We start from the raw sequence: 18,569 nt of genomic DNA, 5'->3' as shown, positions 1-18,569 counted from the left end.
GCATTCCTCCCAGATATCTCTCTGATCGCCTGCTAGAAATCTGTGCTCTAGAAGCTTCTTCCTGGAAATGCCCAGAAAGACATCAGAGTTGAAGGGTCAACCAGGAGCAAAATGCCTGGATCTGAATCTCTAATGACAGCTCGGAAGGATGTCCAGTGCCTTAGGACAATGCTATAGACAGGCAGCAAAACAGTCAGCATCATTCAAATGCTGCTTAAACCTATGTATCAGGTAGTCAGCCTGTATGGCCCAGTAGTTTGAGCATGTATGCTCTTTCAAGCAGGAGACCAAGCTATTTCTCAGCTCAGGATCATACAGCTGGTGGTGGGACTGTTACGATTCCTCCTGTAGCTGTGCCACAGGAGGCCTCGCACCTTTTCTCTGGAGGCCGCACCAAAGCCGGGGCCTTGCCTGGACAGTCTATCCCGGTTTTGCTCCATGGCCTGGGAGGCCTTCGTTGCCATCTGGGCCTGCCTGAGGCCTGCTCTGCTTCCTCCTGGACTCTCTGGTTTGGGCCTCGCCCCTTCTTCCTAAGGAGCAGGCCCGCAGCTCTTCTCTCTAGTTATAGGGCCAGCCGGGTGTGGCCCATCTAAACCCCTCCCAGGGAGTTGCCTGCTTCCTGCTCTATAAAAAAGGACTTCGCTTTCAGTTCTGCTTTGCTTACATTGGAGTTACTTGCTCCTGGATGTCTCACCTTCCAGCGCTCTGTCAGGCCTTCGTTGGAGCTCCATGTCTCGTCTTGATGTCCGTTGCCTGTTCCTGATGTCTGTGATCCAGTCCTGATGTTCCTCGCCTTTTCCTGATGTCCTGTACCCCAGGTTCCTCATCGCCTCCTTTCCTGGCATGCCATGTTGTGGTCCATGACCAGCCCATGGGTAGTGGCTGTGTAGGGTACTCATGGTACAAGGCCATCTTCACCTGCACAAGTACAAGCCTTCGGAAGACTTCTGCTTCAGTCCTGAATTGTCTTTGAATCCTTGCTTGCTTCCATCCCGATCTTTGGAGTTCCTTGCATTGCGTCCGTCCATGCCAAAGACTCTGACTGAACCTGTGCCATTCCAGCATGGTCTGCGACCAGCCTAGGATGGGCTGTGTAGGGCGCGCCTTGGTACAGGCTTCTACTGAATCTTTGCCATGTTCCAGTTTTCATCTATTCCACACCTCGTCTAGAGCCTGCTTCGCATTCAAGCGTGGTCCGCGACCAGCCCATGGGTAGTGGCTGTGTAGGGCGCGCTGCGTTGCAGTCTCAACCCAGTACTTGATCTTGCTTCTGAATACCTTTGCCTGCAGTACCTTGCTTCTGAAACTTCGTCCAAAGTCCTTGCACGAGTCTTCGTCTGCGCACTCAAGTGAGTCTTCGTCTGTACCTCCAAGTTCCTTGTCTACGTCTAGAGTCTCTATGTTCCAGAGCCTTCGTCTGTCCTCATCCATAGTCCGGCCTGCTGCTTCTTGTCATTCCTTGTGGCAGGTCCGAAAGGGCTGGGAACGGTCGGAGGACTGGTCAATAACCAACACCATTGTGTTGGCTCCAGAAGCATGCAGGTCCGGCAGAGGGTCAGACCGTCCGTCTCCACCCATGCTGGGACACGCCTCGCCTACCCTCGGTGATGCCTTGGAGTTCTCTGGGGTCGTGCCGAGGCCCAAGGGCACAAAATCACCTCAAGATGGGATCGCTCTCCCAGTGCTCCCCTTCTGTAACAGGGACTGAAAGTGTTTTTGTAACTCACTTAGTTCCTGGTGTCACTTATTCTCTGACCATATCATAGGATGGGTGGGTATTTTAAGTGAGTGTGTATGGTATGAATGAATGGATATATGTATTTTATGGGTATATGTTATGTATATTTATGAATATTTTGGGGATGTTTAGGGTATCCACATGTTAAGATAGTTGCTTGCAAATGAACATTATTTTTGGAATATTGTTTAAATTAATTTATGCTACTTTGAGAATTGATTATGATGTATTAAGAAATAGGATTAAGTAATTCCATAAATATAACTAATTATATAAAAAATGAAAAAATAATTAGTACAAGAGGATATGAGATATTTGTGAGAATAAACATATGTATGTCCTTATGTGTTGATACATATCATAGGAGCACCATGACCACAATATAGTATGCACAGAACTATAAGTGCATATACAGCACATACACCACAATCAGTGCTCTCACGGTACATAACATTCAGTGCTCATACAGCATATACACTGCAATCAGCGCATTCACGGTACATAACAACAAATAGTGAGCGCAATCGGTGCACACATGGTGTGTAACAATAATAATTTCGCACACAGCAAGTACACTACAATCAGTGCACTTACAATATGTAACAACAATAAGACTGTAACTTTCAAACCGGTACATGGATACATATTGGTGCGTGTATGTCAGCCCATGCCCAGGGACTTGGCCATTTTATAACTTGCATGCGGATACGCACACGTTATAAAATAGCCTGGCCGCGTTCACATGTGCACCTAATTTTAAGTGGGTGCACACATGGGTATGCAAAACCCGCTTCAGCGTAAGGCGAGGGATTTTAAAAGGGGCGTGCGCCCATGCCATTTCCAGTTTACCGGTTCGTCCTCCAGTTTGTCCAGTTAACAGCTCGGTCCTCAAACCTACCCTGGTTTGGCAGCCTGCACTCCCCCCAGTTACCCCAGACCCTTTAAACCCCTCATAAATGGCTCGAACCTTTTATTTTATAACTTACACGTCATCCATAGAAGAAGTAGAGATACACAGCAGGGGACCTCGATGCGTGCCAGAGCACATAAGTATTTATATGCTCAGCTCTTGGCTAGGCCTTGAATTCCCATGCCACGCCCCTTTTTGGAAACTTTTCAGAGGTGCACGCAGCAGGTTTTTCACGCGTATCTGGATGCTTTTTAAAATAGTCAATGCTTGCGAGCCCGACTTCTTCACGCATTCCCTAACTGATACGCGTGCTGGGCTTTTAAAATTCACCCTTTATTTCAAAACCTTTTATTGAGTTTTCCATTACAGCCATATAAAATTCACCTTTAAGTGCAAACACAGCACTTACACCATGACAGCGCATTCAGGACACATAACAATCAGTGAACACACAGCATATACACCACGATCAGAGCACTCATGATGGTAACAGCAATCAGTGCACACACACACTGCATGGACACTGAGAAACTGCGCTGCTCCTACAGACCCTGCCCATGAAAAACATTTTATAGATAATGCTGGGGGTGGGTGGGTTCACAAGGTAATAGCATGAAAGGGAGCAATCTGTCCTTCAGTGTAAGGCATATGTGCTAGGGAAAACAGACCCTGCCACACAAGGCAAAAACTGAGAATGCCCGTGACTGTTCCAACATGCCAGAGTTAGAGAACCAGATGGGGACTTCACAGCATGCAGCCACTGTAATTACACATCACCATCTTCTCCATGGGGACATGGGAAAGAAATATAGATACTTCATTCTGTTACCATAGACATCAGTCTTGGCTTGCAATAGAGGCCAGAAAAAGAAAAGATTTCCTTATAACGGCGTTACACTGCACTTTGATGTGATGCTAGCTAAGTCATTGCTTTAGGTATGCTGGGTGAGTGATGTTTGAGTAATGGATAACGCACACTGACTTGACTTGAACGAATGGCCTGATTCCTATCCGATATGTCCATGATGAAGACTTATGTTTCTTGTTTCATGTGAGTGTGTGCACACAGGAGGGGGAATGTAAGTTCTCATGTTTCATGTTTCCTCTGACAACGGGCCTCAGCCTCCTTTTCTCCAGCCAGTCCCAGACCTAGCCCTGCACAGAGAGAAAGTATGCCTTAGCCTGAAAATAAATAATGCCTCATTCCCTCGCTGAAAGAGGCTGCACTTTCTGTCAGGGTTTGTAAAACGGCTTTGGCATGCAGTTTCTTTGGGAAAAACAATGCTCTCTGTGTGTTAACCGCAGCTCTTTTCATATCTCCTGCTGCAGTGCTTGACCAGGACTGGCTGGCCATCGTCAGGGTGGAGGATGCCAGGTCAGCACCTCTCGGTGGAACCACAAGGTGGCACAAAGCTCTAAATATTTTAACCAGCTAAAGCTGTACTGCTGCGCAGGAATCCTGAGGTGCTACCGCCGTATGTAGGTTTCTCTAGAAACAAGGCCCCTTTAGCTCTTAAAAAGAAATGGCAGAAGGTGAAAATGGAAAGTAGGATCGATATGAAGGGCTAGTTGGGGGAGAAAAAAGTTTCTTAAAGGGGCTACGTAGAGGCTTTCCATGTGGCTGGTGGTTTATTTACAAATCACCTGTAAAAGAGTGACATACGAATGGGGGGGGGGGGGGGGGGTGCTTGTTGTTTCTGAGTGCACCTTGGACCTCTCTTTACTTCTTGTTTCAAGGATAAAAGGGGAGAGATAAGCTTACAGAGGTTGATTCATGCTAGTTGCATTTGGTTGGCTGTCTTGAGACCCAGTTTGGCAGCTATGGCCATTTCCAGTAGGCTACTGCTGAGACACAGAGCTGCGTATCCACTGTGTCCAGGGTCTGACTTAAGAATGGCTCTGTCAGATCAAAAGCACAAAGCTCGGTGACATGAAAAGTGTTGCAGTGAATGTAGTGCTCATGGAAGGTGCCGGGTTGATCGTGCTGGATACCAGAGTCTTGCATTTATCCCCAGAACAGGCTCAGCATGGGAGACGATAGCACAAAGTTTGCCACTCACTGCCCCCACCAGGAACTGCACAGGCAGTGACAGGGCAAGCTCACCCCCCCCCCCAGCACAGGCAACGATAGCACAAGGTTCCCCCAGACTCTGACCTGTCAGTGCATCTCAATCCATCTCTGATTGAGGGTAGGGGGAAGAGAGGGATAATTTGATCTCCATGTCTTTGGCTTCTGTTTTGACCCTGCCAACAATGGTGCTAATTAGTGCCCCGTTGTGATAGTGGTTTTAGTGAAGCAGACACCTAGCTGGTGGGAACTGGACTGAGACTGCCAACTTATTCCATCTAGGCTGCCAAGCGGCTTTCACGGATTGGAACCGCTGACTTAGAGTGCGAATTCCTGGGTCAGTTCCCTTGAGCTATTCTGTCCCTTGAATAAAGTTGTTTTACTTTTGTTAAAATAAAGCTCTCAAAAGAAGACTAAAATTTGAGGATTCTGGGCATCCTTTTAAAACAAAACAACAAAAAAACAAAACCCAGCCTCCAGTACTTTGCTTTGTTCTGCATAAAGTGAGTTTACCCCTCAGTTTACTTTGCAAACGTGATAATTAAGAAGATTTACTATGCAAATTCAGTTTTAATTGCACAATATGCTCTAATTACAAAATATGTATATATATATCATCACAAATGTTAACCAGCATACTTTCTGTTCTGAAATTTTGCTCTGCTTATTCCTGATTAGGCCTTTCCTCTACTTCACCACCAGGTGAATTTGCTTACTGCCATTAATCTAGTCAGCTGGATATTCAGAGTGTAATAAGGAAGGCTGCTGCAATATTATCCTCCAGTTACACCCCTGTATTTATTTCCTTTTCTCCCTCCTCCCTATCCTATCATCTAATAGCTTCAAATAGGTGGATGCTTGTAGAAACCAACAAGTTTTGGTGCTTAAAATGAGCCATCAAAACAAACTTACTGGCCTATCCCCAAACTTCTTGTGAATCTCACTCCTGAAATTTAAAAGGGAAAAAATATACAAGTCCCTTGTAATTAAAATATGAAAGGCTCGCTGATTGCACTTAAGTAAACTGGTTTAGAAGCTCTTAAGAGCTTGCACTGATTAAGAAGAAAGGGACAGATACTTTTCATGTCCAGATACTTTTCATGTCCAGCAGAACAAAATGGATGAATTAATCATTACATGCAAATTGCTAAGAAGCAACACAAGTGCAGCCCTTTATGTGATTGCTTAAAGTGTTAACTACAGGAGGTCTGGAAGAGCTGGATTTAAGATTTTGACATCCATAGGCAGAATGCCACAGCGGCACCCCTTTGAAGCTGTGCCGGCACACGATCCTAATACAAGCAGAAGCAGGCTCCTCTTTGGCCTGGATATTTGGCACCTTCAAAATTTGGAGCCCTAGATGTTGCCTATATTACCTATGCCTAAATCTGGGCCTGAGGCCAGGCAGAATATTTGAAATCCACAGTTTTAGAAATTCTGTACTAATGCAGAATGGGCTAGGGTTGGTAGAAACACTAGGCGATCAAGCTGGCTGCCTACAGTGCTACTGTTCTGGGGCGGTGCAGCAATGGCATTTCCTCCTTCCTGCTCCCAGCAGTCCCGGAAAAGGAAGTGGTGTCGTGCAGGCCAACTTGGGCAGGAAGGAGGAGATGCCATGGCCATCAGGAGCTAGAGCTGAAGCAGGCTAGATCAGTGGGCTGTGTGGCATTTGGAGCAGAAGCAGGCTGGTGCAGCAGAGCTCTCATGGCATCAGGAGCAGCAGACGGTTGGAGCAGCAGGGCCTTTGTGACATTAGGAACAGCAGCAGACTGGAGCACTGGAACCCTTGTGGGGTTGGGAAAAGTAGCAGGCTGGAGCAGCGGAGCCATTCAGCCCAAAGAAAGGAAGAATCCCATCCACGAGGGCCAAAGAAGAAGGCTGATGCTGTCCTTGTGCTTCTGGAGGGGGAAAAGTTAGTAACTGAGAGAGGGAGCATGAATATGTGTCTGTGTGTGTGTGTGTGATTGAGAGCATGTATGTATGAGAGATTTTGTGTGGAAAAATTATTTAAGGAGTTATTTAGTTAATGTGAAGATCTTTGTAATGTGATAGAAATTTGTGGAACAAAGATAATCACTAATATAGTAGTGTAATTGCTTGACATAAGGCTTATAAGTTCTGAGAAAATCTTAAATCCAGCTCTTCCAGACCTCCTGTAGTTAACACTTTAAGCAATCACATAAAGGGCTGCACTTGTGTTGCTTCTTAGCAATTTGCATGTAATGATTAATTCATCCATTTTGTTCTGCTGTACATGAGATCAGATATATTAAAAAGCAGTTACTCATGAGGTTAACTGTCCAGATATCAGGGAAAATAGGACTTCAGTAACCTGCCCATACCTACTGTTGCTGATGTGCTCAGCACAGATAGAGGGCCTCAACAAATGACAAGAACATATGAGAGTAGCCCACAGAAGAAACTGGGACATAGGTCAGAAGAATTAACATAAAATGACCAACTTCAGATAGACTGGTTGTAATCAGAGAAAGAACAGTTCAGAAGAAAAGCTTGTTGGATATTAAAGTGACTGATGAACTGCTCCTGATCTCCCAGAGCTGTGTTTCCAATTTCCCAAGATACATGACTCACATTGGAAACTGTGAGGGGAAGTATCTTTGTATATATTCTTAATGCAAAATCTAATTTTGTATGCTTTCATTGCTTTTTCTCAGAATTATAAATAAAATTTCTATACTTAGAAATATTTTGTTGTTTATTCTATGACATAATAATCACTATTCATCCTACCTGCTACAGTGTGAAAGAGAGACAGGAGAAAGTTTGTGTGCAACAACTCTCCCCGCTAATCCAGGACAATCTCAGGGCATCTGGAAGTTAAAAAGTACCAAGGTATGTGTTGCGATCCCCCCTGTTGCTGCGCTACAGGTGGTCTCTCACCTTCCTCCGGAGGCCGCTCCGAAGCCAGGGCCTCGCCTGTGTTCCATCCGGGACTTGCTCCAGGGCCTGAGAGGCCTAGCTGTGCCTGTGGCTTGCATGCCAGCATTTGGACTTCCTGTTTGGTGACACCCTTCTCCTAGGGGCCGGCCCGCAGCTCTCCTCCTTACTTATAGGGCCAGCGGTGGGCGGTCCTGGCAAGCTCCTCCCAGGGAGTTGCCTTCTACCTCCAGTATATAAGGACTTCCTTGTCATTTGCAACTGGCCTGCGGATTGAGCATTACAGTCGCCTGTAACCTTGCCGATCCAGGTCCTCCATGTATTGTTGGCTCCTTGTCCTGACCTTGCCTTGATGTCTGTTCCTGACCTTGCTTTGATGTCTGTTCCTGAAGCTGCCTGATCCTGTTCCCGTTCCAGTTCCGGTTGTTCTGCCCTATGTCCTTGTCTGGTTCCTGAGCCTTCTGTCCTGTTGGGCCCTGGAGTGGCCAACAGGAGGGATTTGTCCCCCGGGCTCTGGAGCTTCCCTGCCTGCCAGCCGAAGGGGCTTCGGATGTCAGTATCCCAGCATCGGAGTTCCTGTTCGCCTGGATCTTCCGCTTTGTCTTCCCTGCACCCTCCTTTCCTCAGCGTGGTCCGCGACCAGCCTTCCTGGGCTGTGTAGGGCGCGTCTGGGACGGGGTGGTCCGTGACTCAGTCCTACGGGTGGGCTGAGTAGGGCGCCCTGATGGACAGTGCCATGTTTCCTTCCAGCCTTGTCTACGATGTCTGCACCTGCCTTGTCTACGATGTCTGCTTCAGCCTTTGCCCTGATGTCTCCAACGTCTTGCTTCAGCCTGTTTTGGATGTCTGCTTCAGCCCCCGTCTGACGTCTTCAGTGTAAAGGACTCTGTCTGCCCTCGCCTCTGTCCGGCCTGCTGCCCACTGCCGTTCCAGCGGCAGGTCCGAAAGGGCCGGGAACAGTCGGAGGACCGTTCATCAGTCAACTTCCCAGTGTTGGCTACCATGGGCGTGCAGGTCCGGCTGAGGGTCAGACTCTGTGCCTGCTTTTGTACCCGCCTGGCTCACCATGCCTGCCCAGCTCACCTACCACGGTGTGGCTTGGGGCTCCTCCTTGAGTCCTGCCGTGGCCCAAGGGCTCACCACCAGCTCGAGACGACCGCGCCCGCGCGCGCTCGTAACAGTATGAAGAGCAGGGAATATGTTTTATTCTTATTAGCTTTAATTATTGGGTGTTATTTGATGTGTCTGCTGTTCTGAAATATTTTATTGGTGTTTGGAAAATTTTTATGAGATTTTAATTATTTGAAATTTATTCTTTTAATCAGCTGCTTTGAAATATTATGGTTTTAATGTTATTGGTGTTTTATATTTCTTGATTTTATTGTTTGTTTTATGAAGAATGGTGATGTTTCAATTTTTCCTTGTTGCACTGCATACAGAGTCCAGCTTGATGCAGTTTATGTCTGCACATTTTTATTTATACTTTTATGGTCTCTTTATTCTGTATTTGGTAAGGGTCTGTCTGTGTTCTACATGTGTGACTAAGGTGAGGTATTTTGCTAGCATGTAATTTCTGTACAGGAATCTATAGCAGCTTACTTGTTCTGTTTTGCTAATAGGAGGTACATTGATGTTTAGGGCTTGGTGTAATATTTGCAAAGTTGCTTTTTCATAGGTAGGTTTATTATTGTTCACATGCTAGCAGTTATTTCTGTTTTGGCATGGAAGGTTTACTATATTGTAAATGTAATTCAGTTTACTCATGGCTTTCTGAGGGCCAAGTCCACATTCAACATTTTCATTGGCCTATGTAATCCTCATAGTAGCAGCTACACTGTTAAAACAAGGCATACTGGGGTAGATTTTCAAAGGGGTACGCGCGTACAATACGCACGTACCCCCCGAAAACCTAACCCAACCCCCCCCTGCGCGCGCCGAGCCTATTTTGCATAGGCTCGGTGGCAGGCGCAAGCCCCGGGATGCGCGTAAGTCCTGGGGCTTGCATGGAGGGGCGTGTCGGGGGTGTGTCGGGGGGCGTGACGTGAGTGACGCGGCGTTTCGGGGGCGTTTCGGGGGCATGGTGCCGGCCCAGGGGCGTGGTCGAGGCCTCCGGACCAGCCCCCCGGGACGGGTGATGGCGCGCCAGCAGCCCGCTGGCGCGCGCAGATTTACACCTGCTTTCCACAGGTGTAAATCTGCCAACAAAGGTAGGGGGGGGGGTTTAGATAGGGCCGGGGGGGGGGGGGGGTGGGTTAGGTAGGGGAAGGGAGGGGAAGGTGAGGGGAGGCAGAAGGAAAGTTCCCTCCGAGGCAGCTCTGATTTCGGAGCGGCCTCGGAGGGAACAGGCAGCGCGCGCTGGGCTTGGCGTGCGCAGGTTGCACAAATGTGCACCCCCTTGCGTGCACCGACCCCGGATTTTATAAGATATACGCGGCTACGCGCGTATCTTATAAAATCCAGCGTACTTTTGTTCGCGCCTGGTGCATGAACAAAAGTACGCCCGTGCGTACATTTATAAAATCTACCCCATTGTGTGTAGTTTTCGAGGAGGCAATGAAACCCCTGTGACTAGTGTCTGAATCCAAGGCTGCATTTTGGATTGAAGCCCCTGAAGCAAGTGTCAGCAGCACGCCAAAACACAGCTGTTTCAGGTGAGGAAGTCTGAGATTGTGGAGCTATTGGAGATGTTGAATGGACACATAAATGAAGTTATATAAGTGAACTTATCTGATGTATTCAATTTTGAATGGACACTTTTTTTCAATCACATTTAGGTATATTTTTATATAGACTATGATTATAATTGCTGAAGCAGTCTGGAAGGGTGAAAAGAGTAACCCATGATTTTTCGGCCACCTGATATGACGTCCATATAAACAAACAATTTTATATAGATGATTCATGGTATTTTTCTTATTACAATAAGCCTAACAACATATGGGCTCCAAGTGTCTTTTTTTGCAGAATTTTCTGGTTGGCACCACAGCAGTGCATGTAAAAATATAATATACATGTTGTAGATGATATTTTTACAGAGAGAAAAAAACCAAAGCTGAAGAAAAACAAGCTTCTGTGAAACTTAAACACTTCACATAACAAAAATATAAAAATGCATAAAATTTAAACAAAGGAAAACTTTCATATACCAATGCAACTCTAATTGTAACTAAAATAACATGCACAGATGAAAAGACAAAAATGTTCAAAATAAACTTTTTATAATACAATCTTTTAATTTAAGTCCCTCCATAGCTGTTTCGGCACCAAGGCTTGCTTCAGGGGAACTTTATAAAGTGAATTAAAGCAGATCCTTCTCTTCCAACAGACAAGGATATTCTTTATTGTAAAAAGCGGAAAATCCAGAAGAATGCAAGCGCCAACGGAGCTGCTTCAATGTGTTCTGCATTTCTATATTCCTTGAAGCAAGGGACTCAGTAAGTTCACATCGTTCCACAGGCTCATTCTCATTCATAAATCTTCAAACGAAGTGACCGTGCCTACAAGCATCGCAGCATAGCATCTTCTATTATATCCCCGTATTGTTTGTTTTAAATTGCTGAGTGCTGGTTGCAGTGAGTAAGCTGGTAGCAGAACGAGATTAAACCTGTAGAATGATGTGAAAGAATATCCTTGTCCTTGAGAAGGTTCTGCTTTAATTCATTTTACAAAGTTGCCCTGACGCAGGCATCCGTACCAAAATAGCCATGGCAGGACTTATTTTTTAATACAATTTTTAATATGTATTATGTGAACCGGTTCACATTTTTGTCTTTTTATCTGTGTATGTTGTACTAATTATAAGTAGAGCTGCATCGATATAGCACATGAAAGTTTTGATTTTTTTAAATGAAATACATTGCTATATTTTCATGTGAAATTTATTGAGCAGACGTTTGCTTTTCTTCAGGTTTTGCTTTTTTTCCTGCCCTTTTTTTGCTCTCTTTTCCTATTTGTGTGGTGGCTGAGCCGCTTTAATTTTCTTGCAGTGATATTTTTACTTCAGACTGTACTTTGAATGCTAGTTTTCATGCAAAATCTATTATTATAAATTCATAATTTTGAATGTGTGTGGTGCAAGGTTATTAGGTATCCTAGGTGAAACATAGCCTGCTGCTCCCCACCCCAGGGTCACACTCTCCCTATTCACAAATACAGTTCTGCATTTATAATAATTTAACATAAAAAGGCATTCAAAGTACAGTCTTTAGAGGTAACAATAGCACTTATAACATGTATATTATATCTACATGCACTGCTTTGGTGCCAACCAGAAAAACCTGTAGGAAAAAGTAAAAATACATCTTGGAATTGATATTAGACCTATTGTGATGTTTGTTGGGTGTGGGCTTGGCTCTCAGAAAGTCATGAATAAACTTATGATTATTATGACCCTCCCATACCAAAACAGAACTAATTACCAGAATTCAAACAGTAATAACTTTACCTATGAAAAAGCAACACTGCAAATATTACACCAGGCCCTAAAACACCAATACACCTCCTGTTAGGAAAATAGAACAAGCCAGGTTTCTATAGATCCCTGTACAGAAACTACAAGCTAGCAGAATACCTCACTTTAGTCATACATGCGGAACTCATACAGATCTTCACCAAATAGAGAATAAAGACACCATAAACTATAAATAGAAACATGTAGACAAAAACTGAACTGGAAACCACAAGAAGCCAGACTCTTTATGCAGGCAACAATGGAAAAACAGAAACATTCTTCATTTTGCAAACAGTAAAATCAAGAAATATAAATTATCAATAGAGTAAAATCATACTAATAATAAAAAGAATACATATTTCATATCAGCTGATGAATAGAACATCCACTAATTAAAAGTTAAACACATTTTCCAAATACCAATAAACTATTTAAAAGCAGACACATCAGACAGCACCCAATAATTAAAATTAATAAAGATTTAAAAAATCCCCTGCTGTCCATACCTGAGATCTTTTGAATTCCAGATGCCCTGAGATTGTTGTGGATTAACAGGGGGAGAGGAGACGAGTTGTTACTCATAAACATTATCCTCTCTCTCTCAAATGTACACACATGCTTGCTCTCTCATACATATACACATATGCCCTGTCTTTCATACATGCACACTTACACACACTCTCTCATACATACACACATATGCCCTGTCTCTCATACATGCATACTCACAGAGACATGTTTTCTATCTCATACAGGCACACACATATGCAGACATGACCTGTCTCTCATATATGTACACACTCAGATAAGCTTTCTCTCTCATACATGCCCACACATGACATGACCTTCTCTCTCATACATGCACACACACGAACATGCTCTCTCTCTCACTGCTCCTTCCCTGGCAGCACAAGGCCAACAGCAAAAGCCTCGTCCTTCAGCCCCCGCAGCCCATGGTGCTCTTCCTTTCTTCAGGCTTTCGGGAGCTGAAGCAAGGGTCAGGGCCAGCGTTACAGCTTCCTGAGTGGACGTGGCCACGCTGCTCGGCTGCTGCTCCTCTTCCTGCTCTGCATTGCAGCGCGGCCCAGGCGAGTACTTCTTCTTCTTGTGGCGAGAGCATGCTCTTCTTCTTCTTTCCGCCTATGTTGGCATCGGCATGATCTCTCCTTCTTCCTGCCCGTGCGGGACCGCGCCGTGGCGCTTTTTCTTCCAGCCACGTGGGCAGGAAAAAAAGGAGGGACCTAGTCACATAGTCCACCTAGTGCTTCCACCAGCACTGTGTGTGGAGAGGGTACAACTGTGGTGGGTGGGAGGGGAGACGGCACCAGGCTGAAAGGTTCTCCTAGAGTGCCTAATACCCTTGTACCAGCCCTGGACTGGACTGATGAATTGTTAGGAGTGGACCAAAGAAGACAAGAAGCATAAAACAGAAAATATTGGTAGATAAGGGCCAATTGGAACAGTCACTTTGCCCAAGCACTGGAAAATGACCTAGTGAGCACATAGTGGCCAGGACGTAACCTCTCTGGAATGAGGAACCAACTCCTTGTCCTTTCCAATTAATCTGATTCTCTGACGTCTATGAAGAAATATTTATTAACATGAGAAACATTCAGCAGCAAAATTTATCCGGGTACATTTAGTCCTACCATTTGAATGGCCAGGGTTGTGCGGTTAATTTTAGCTGTCAAACCCACTGGTAGATAAGTTTCTCTCTTTCTATTCTAATCTCAACAGCACACTTGGAAAGCAGGTGAGCCAACCCCATGGACACTTTCCTGTTAGTGTCAGTTGGGCATCTGAAGAGAGATACAGGAGGGAGAAGATTAATCTACAACCCAATGGGTCCCTCAACAGCCTGTTTACAGGTCTTTTTACACCATTCTTCCAGGTACGATCAGGGTGGTTAACATAATTAAAAACATACTCATTGTGAAACTAACATAATAGATACATTATAAAAACAAATATGTTCCAAAATATTCAAAATACATCATTGACATTGGTACTCAACCCTTTAAATAAGCAGAGGGGGCTAACCTAGATTCTGCCATATGCTGCAGGGAACCAGCTTGGTAAGATGCCTCTTCAGCAAGCTTCTGAGCCATCAAGTGTTCTATCTTTATGACTTTTTTGTTTCTACTTCTTGGGATTAGACAAAATAATTATTTACAAAAGATTAGTGCTGCTTAAACAGAGCATGGCATTAATGAGTCCCCTTTCCCAATTAGCTTACAGCGGCACAACCTGCTCTCCTTGAGTGAAAAGGGAGCAGGTTGTGCCGCTTTGAAAGTCGTATGCTGATTGGTGCATGTGGGATTGGAACCCGAGTCTCTGATCACAACAGCTTTTTGCTCTAATCCCTGGGCATAACCTTAACCTGTTACAGTTGCCAGTTTGGTACGTAAAACCCCTAATAACATTACAGTCTGCAGTGACTGCTATGTATGTATAATTTATAAGATTTTATGAATGTTATATTGTACCATGCTTAGAATTTTGAAAATATGGTGAGTAATAAATATTTTAAATAAAATAAAAATTAAATGATGATGACCAAAGCATGTATAGAAGATCACCATATTTGAGGCCAGGAAGGAATTTATTTATTTTTAACTCTTTGGTTATAATTTCACATTATACTCAATCAAGATCAGCCTGAAGTAGGAAATTCAAAGCTTAAAGAAAAAAAAAAAAGAAATTCAAAAAAAGTAGCTAAGAAAAAACAAATTAATCAGCTTTGTATGAAGTCCACAACATCAGGGGAATTCAATATCACAATCCATCTCAGGAAAACAAACAGTCACGATGCTCACAAGGCAGCTAACTCCTAGGGCTATAATTATAGAGAACGCAAACATTGGTCAGAATGCTAAACCGACACAGAGGAAGGAGATGGAAATGGGCCTTTTTGTACAATTTGGTCACTTTAAAAAAAAGGAAGTTGGATAGGTAAAAAAAATGCATAAGAAATACCCTTATGCCTAATACAACGTTTACAAAGAGACTTAAAAAACAAAACCCACATTACCCTAACTGTAAGACCCTAGGCCTCATCAACAGAAACTGCTTATGTTTCCTCTGAGTCCGCTTAGCTACATCTGGGAAAACCATAACCCTATACTGTAAGAAAACTTCTCCATGATATCTAAAATAAAATTCCAAAAGCTGGTCTCAGTTAGGCTCTAGGACCAGGAAAACTATTAAAGCAGAAGACTTAGCCAAAACAGTATCAGAAATTTCCAATAGTGCAGTAACATCCAAAGTTTGTTCAGAAAAAAGAGATAATTTTTGTTGACCATCTTTAATTTTTTTCTTTGTTAAAAGGAATAAGATAATAAGTCCTTGACATAGGTGGTAATAAAGATTCAGGAACCGTAAGAATTTCCATCAAATATATTCTAAACAAATCTTTGGCAGACACCATTGTTAACTGAGGAAAACTTATTACATGAAGATTATTTTACCTAATAGAATTCCCACGGTTCTCTATTTTATTAGATAAATAGGTATTATCTTTACCCAATACTTCTTACAAAGTCTTAAAAAGAACCACATTATTTTGTGGGTCAGAGACTTGTCAGACTAATTCTACCTTGGAACTTTCCAAAGAAGAAATATGTTTCTCAAAACTGAGTTTTTTTTCACACCAAAGGAGTCACCTGAGACATGATAGCATTTCCCAAGCCCTCTATAGCAGGGCTGTACCTCAAGCAGTTCAGGGATCCTTTAAGATGGTAAGACCCAATGGGTTTATGTTAGAAACTATCTGGGAAGCTATAGAGCAGATGTGGCCAACTCAGATCCTCAAGAGCTGCAAACAGGCCTGGCTTTCAAGCTATCCACAATGAATATGCATGAGATAGAATTGCATGCTCTGCTTCCATGCCCAGATCCACCTCCAGCTTCTTCTCTATGCCTGAAGCACATCCAAACTCTTGCCATACTCCACAGCAGGCAGCAGCACTACTCCCTGCACTCAGCGACACCACCACAGAATCATCAATCAACGACTCTCCTTAACGCGGAGTAGAAGTTCTGGTGACAGCAGGTTGCAAGGGAGTCATTATCAAAAACACCAGGCTCAGCAAAGCCAAGAGGAGACGAAAGCAAACTTTCCCTTCCAGCACTCCTCAGCTGCTCTCCCTCCAGCGATGCAGGACCCTGGAGGACATAAGCATCCATAGGTCCCAACAGCGATGATGCAGATGGGGCTGCAGGGAAAGTCCCAGATCTTGCCGCCTTCTTCTGACACATAGCTCAAGGAAAAAGGTAAGTAGGAAATATGAGGAATGCCACGGGGAACAGGAGTTCACCACATTACAAGCTTCAGCTGCCATATTGAATCCCCCTACTTTATTTCAGAATTTAATTTTTAATTTTGCAGATTTAGCTATAGGCATTATACTTATTTATTTCTGAATATCTGATGTTCTGCCTTTTCCAATTTTAGTCACAAGGCAGATTACAATAAAAATAAAGACATGGTCTCATAAATAATATGAATGCAAGTTAGTATATAAACAAATTACATTAAAGAAACAGTGAGTAATTGAAGCTACTAGACAGAATAACCTAGCTAAGAAGAGGGTCTATTAGGTACATTGGGTGGCAATAAAGGGATAAACAGAATGGGGCAGATTTTCAAAGGGGTACGCGCGTAAGATACGCGTGTAAGTCCCGGGGCTTTCCTGGGGGGGGGGCGTTTCGGGGGGCGTGTCGCGATCCGCGCATCATCGGGGGGGCGTGTCGATGACGCGTTCAGCGCATCATCCAGGTTGGCGCCGTGGGCGTGGTTTCGGCCCTGGGCGTTCCGGGGGCGTGGCCGCGGCCTCCGGACCAGCCCCCGGACCAGAACATGGAGCGCAGCAGCCGGCCCTGGCGCGTGCAAAGTTACGCCTGCTTCGAGCAGGCGTAACTTTCATGATAGAGGTAGGGGGGGTTAGATAGGGCTGGGGGGAACGGAGGCAGGCTGTGCAGTTCGGCGCGCGCAGGCTGCTGATTTTGGGCAGCCTTGCGCACGCCGACCCCGGATTTTAATGGATACGCGCGGCTACGCACGTATCTATTGAAATCCTGCGTACTCTTGTTCACGCCTGGTGCACGAACAAAAGTATGCGTGTGCGCAGATTTATAAAATCTGCCCCCCTGCGCGCGCCGAGCCTATGTTGAATAAGCTTGGCGGCGCGCACAAGCCCCGGGACGCGCATAGGTCCCGGGGCTTTCCTGGGGGGGGGGGGGTGGGGGGGGGGGCGTGTCGCGACGGCGCGTCATTCGGGGGCAGGACCGCGGGCGTGGTTCTGGCCCGGGGGCGTGGCCTAGGCCTCTGAAACAGCTCCCAGGCCGGGGAATCACGCACCGGCTGGCCAGCCGGCGCAGGCATAACTTTTAAAACAAAGGTAGGGGGGTTTAGATAAGGCTGGGGGGGGGGTGGGTTAGGTAGGGGAAGGAAAGTTCCCTCCGAGGCCGCTCCGATTTCGGAGCGGCCTCGGAGGGAATGGAGGCAGGCTGCGCGGATTGGTGCGGGCAGGCTGCCGATTTTGGGCAGCCTTGCGCACGCCGACCCCGGATTTTAAAGGACACGAGCTGCTACGCGTGTATCTATTAAAATCCGGCATACTTTTGTTCGCGCCTGGTGCGCGAACAAAAGTACGAGCGGTCGTACTTTTATAAAATCTACCCTAATGAGTCGATGGGTACAATGAACAAAGCATAGAACTATGAGAACAGAAGAACAGAAGAAATTGCCATGCTGGGTCAGACCAAGGGTCCATCAAGCCCAGCATCCTGTTTCCAACAGAGGCCAAACCAGGCCCCAAGAACCTGGCAATTACCCAAACACTAAGAAGATCCCATGCTACTGAAGCAATTAATAGCAGTGGCTATTCCCTAATTAAACTTGATTAATAGCAGTTAATGGACTTCTCCTCCAAGAACTTATCCAAACCTTTTTTGAACCCAGCTACACTAACTGCACTAACCACATCCTCTGGCAACAAATTCCAGAGCTTTATTGTGTATTGAGTGAAAAAGAATTTTCTCCGATTAGTCTTAAATGTGCTACTTGCTAACTTCATGGAATGCCACCTAGTCCTTCTATTATTCAACAGTGTAAATAACCGATTCACATCTACTCATTCAAGACCTCTCATGATCTTAAAGACCTCTATCATATCCCCCCTCAGCCGTCTCTTCTCCGAGTTGAACAGCCCTAACCTCTTCAGCCTTTCCTCATAGGGGAGCTGTTCCAACTCCTTTATCATTTTGGTTGAGATGCGGCGACCAGAATTGTACACAGAATTCAAGGTGCAATCTCACCATGGAGTGATACAGAGGCAGTATGACATTTTCCGTTTTATTTACCATTCCCTTCCTAATAATTCCTAACATTCTGTTTGCTTTTTTGACTGCTGCAGCACACTGAGCCAACGATTTTAAAGTGTTATCCACTATTTATTTATTTATTTAACATTTTTATATACCGGAATTCATGTAGCAAAGTTAC

At 44.9% G+C, this 18,569-nt stretch overlaps 1 protein-coding gene across 4 annotated transcripts in view; it reads right to left on the bottom strand.

The window, feature by feature from the left end:
• The window catches only part of PITPNC1 (phosphatidylinositol transfer protein cytoplasmic 1), a 415,353-nt gene that overhangs the window by 228,461 nt on the left and 168,323 nt on the right, over positions 1–18,569 (bottom strand). The window lies entirely within an intron of this gene.

This window comes from Rhinatrema bivittatum, chromosome 4, assembly GCF_901001135.1.
Source record: "Rhinatrema bivittatum chromosome 4, aRhiBiv1.1, whole genome shotgun sequence".
Lineage (NCBI taxonomy): Eukaryota > Metazoa > Chordata > Amphibia > Gymnophiona > Rhinatrematidae > Rhinatrema > Rhinatrema bivittatum.
The sequence above is the reverse complement of the archived record's forward strand: the minus strand, read 5'-3'. Positions and strand labels throughout refer to the sequence as shown.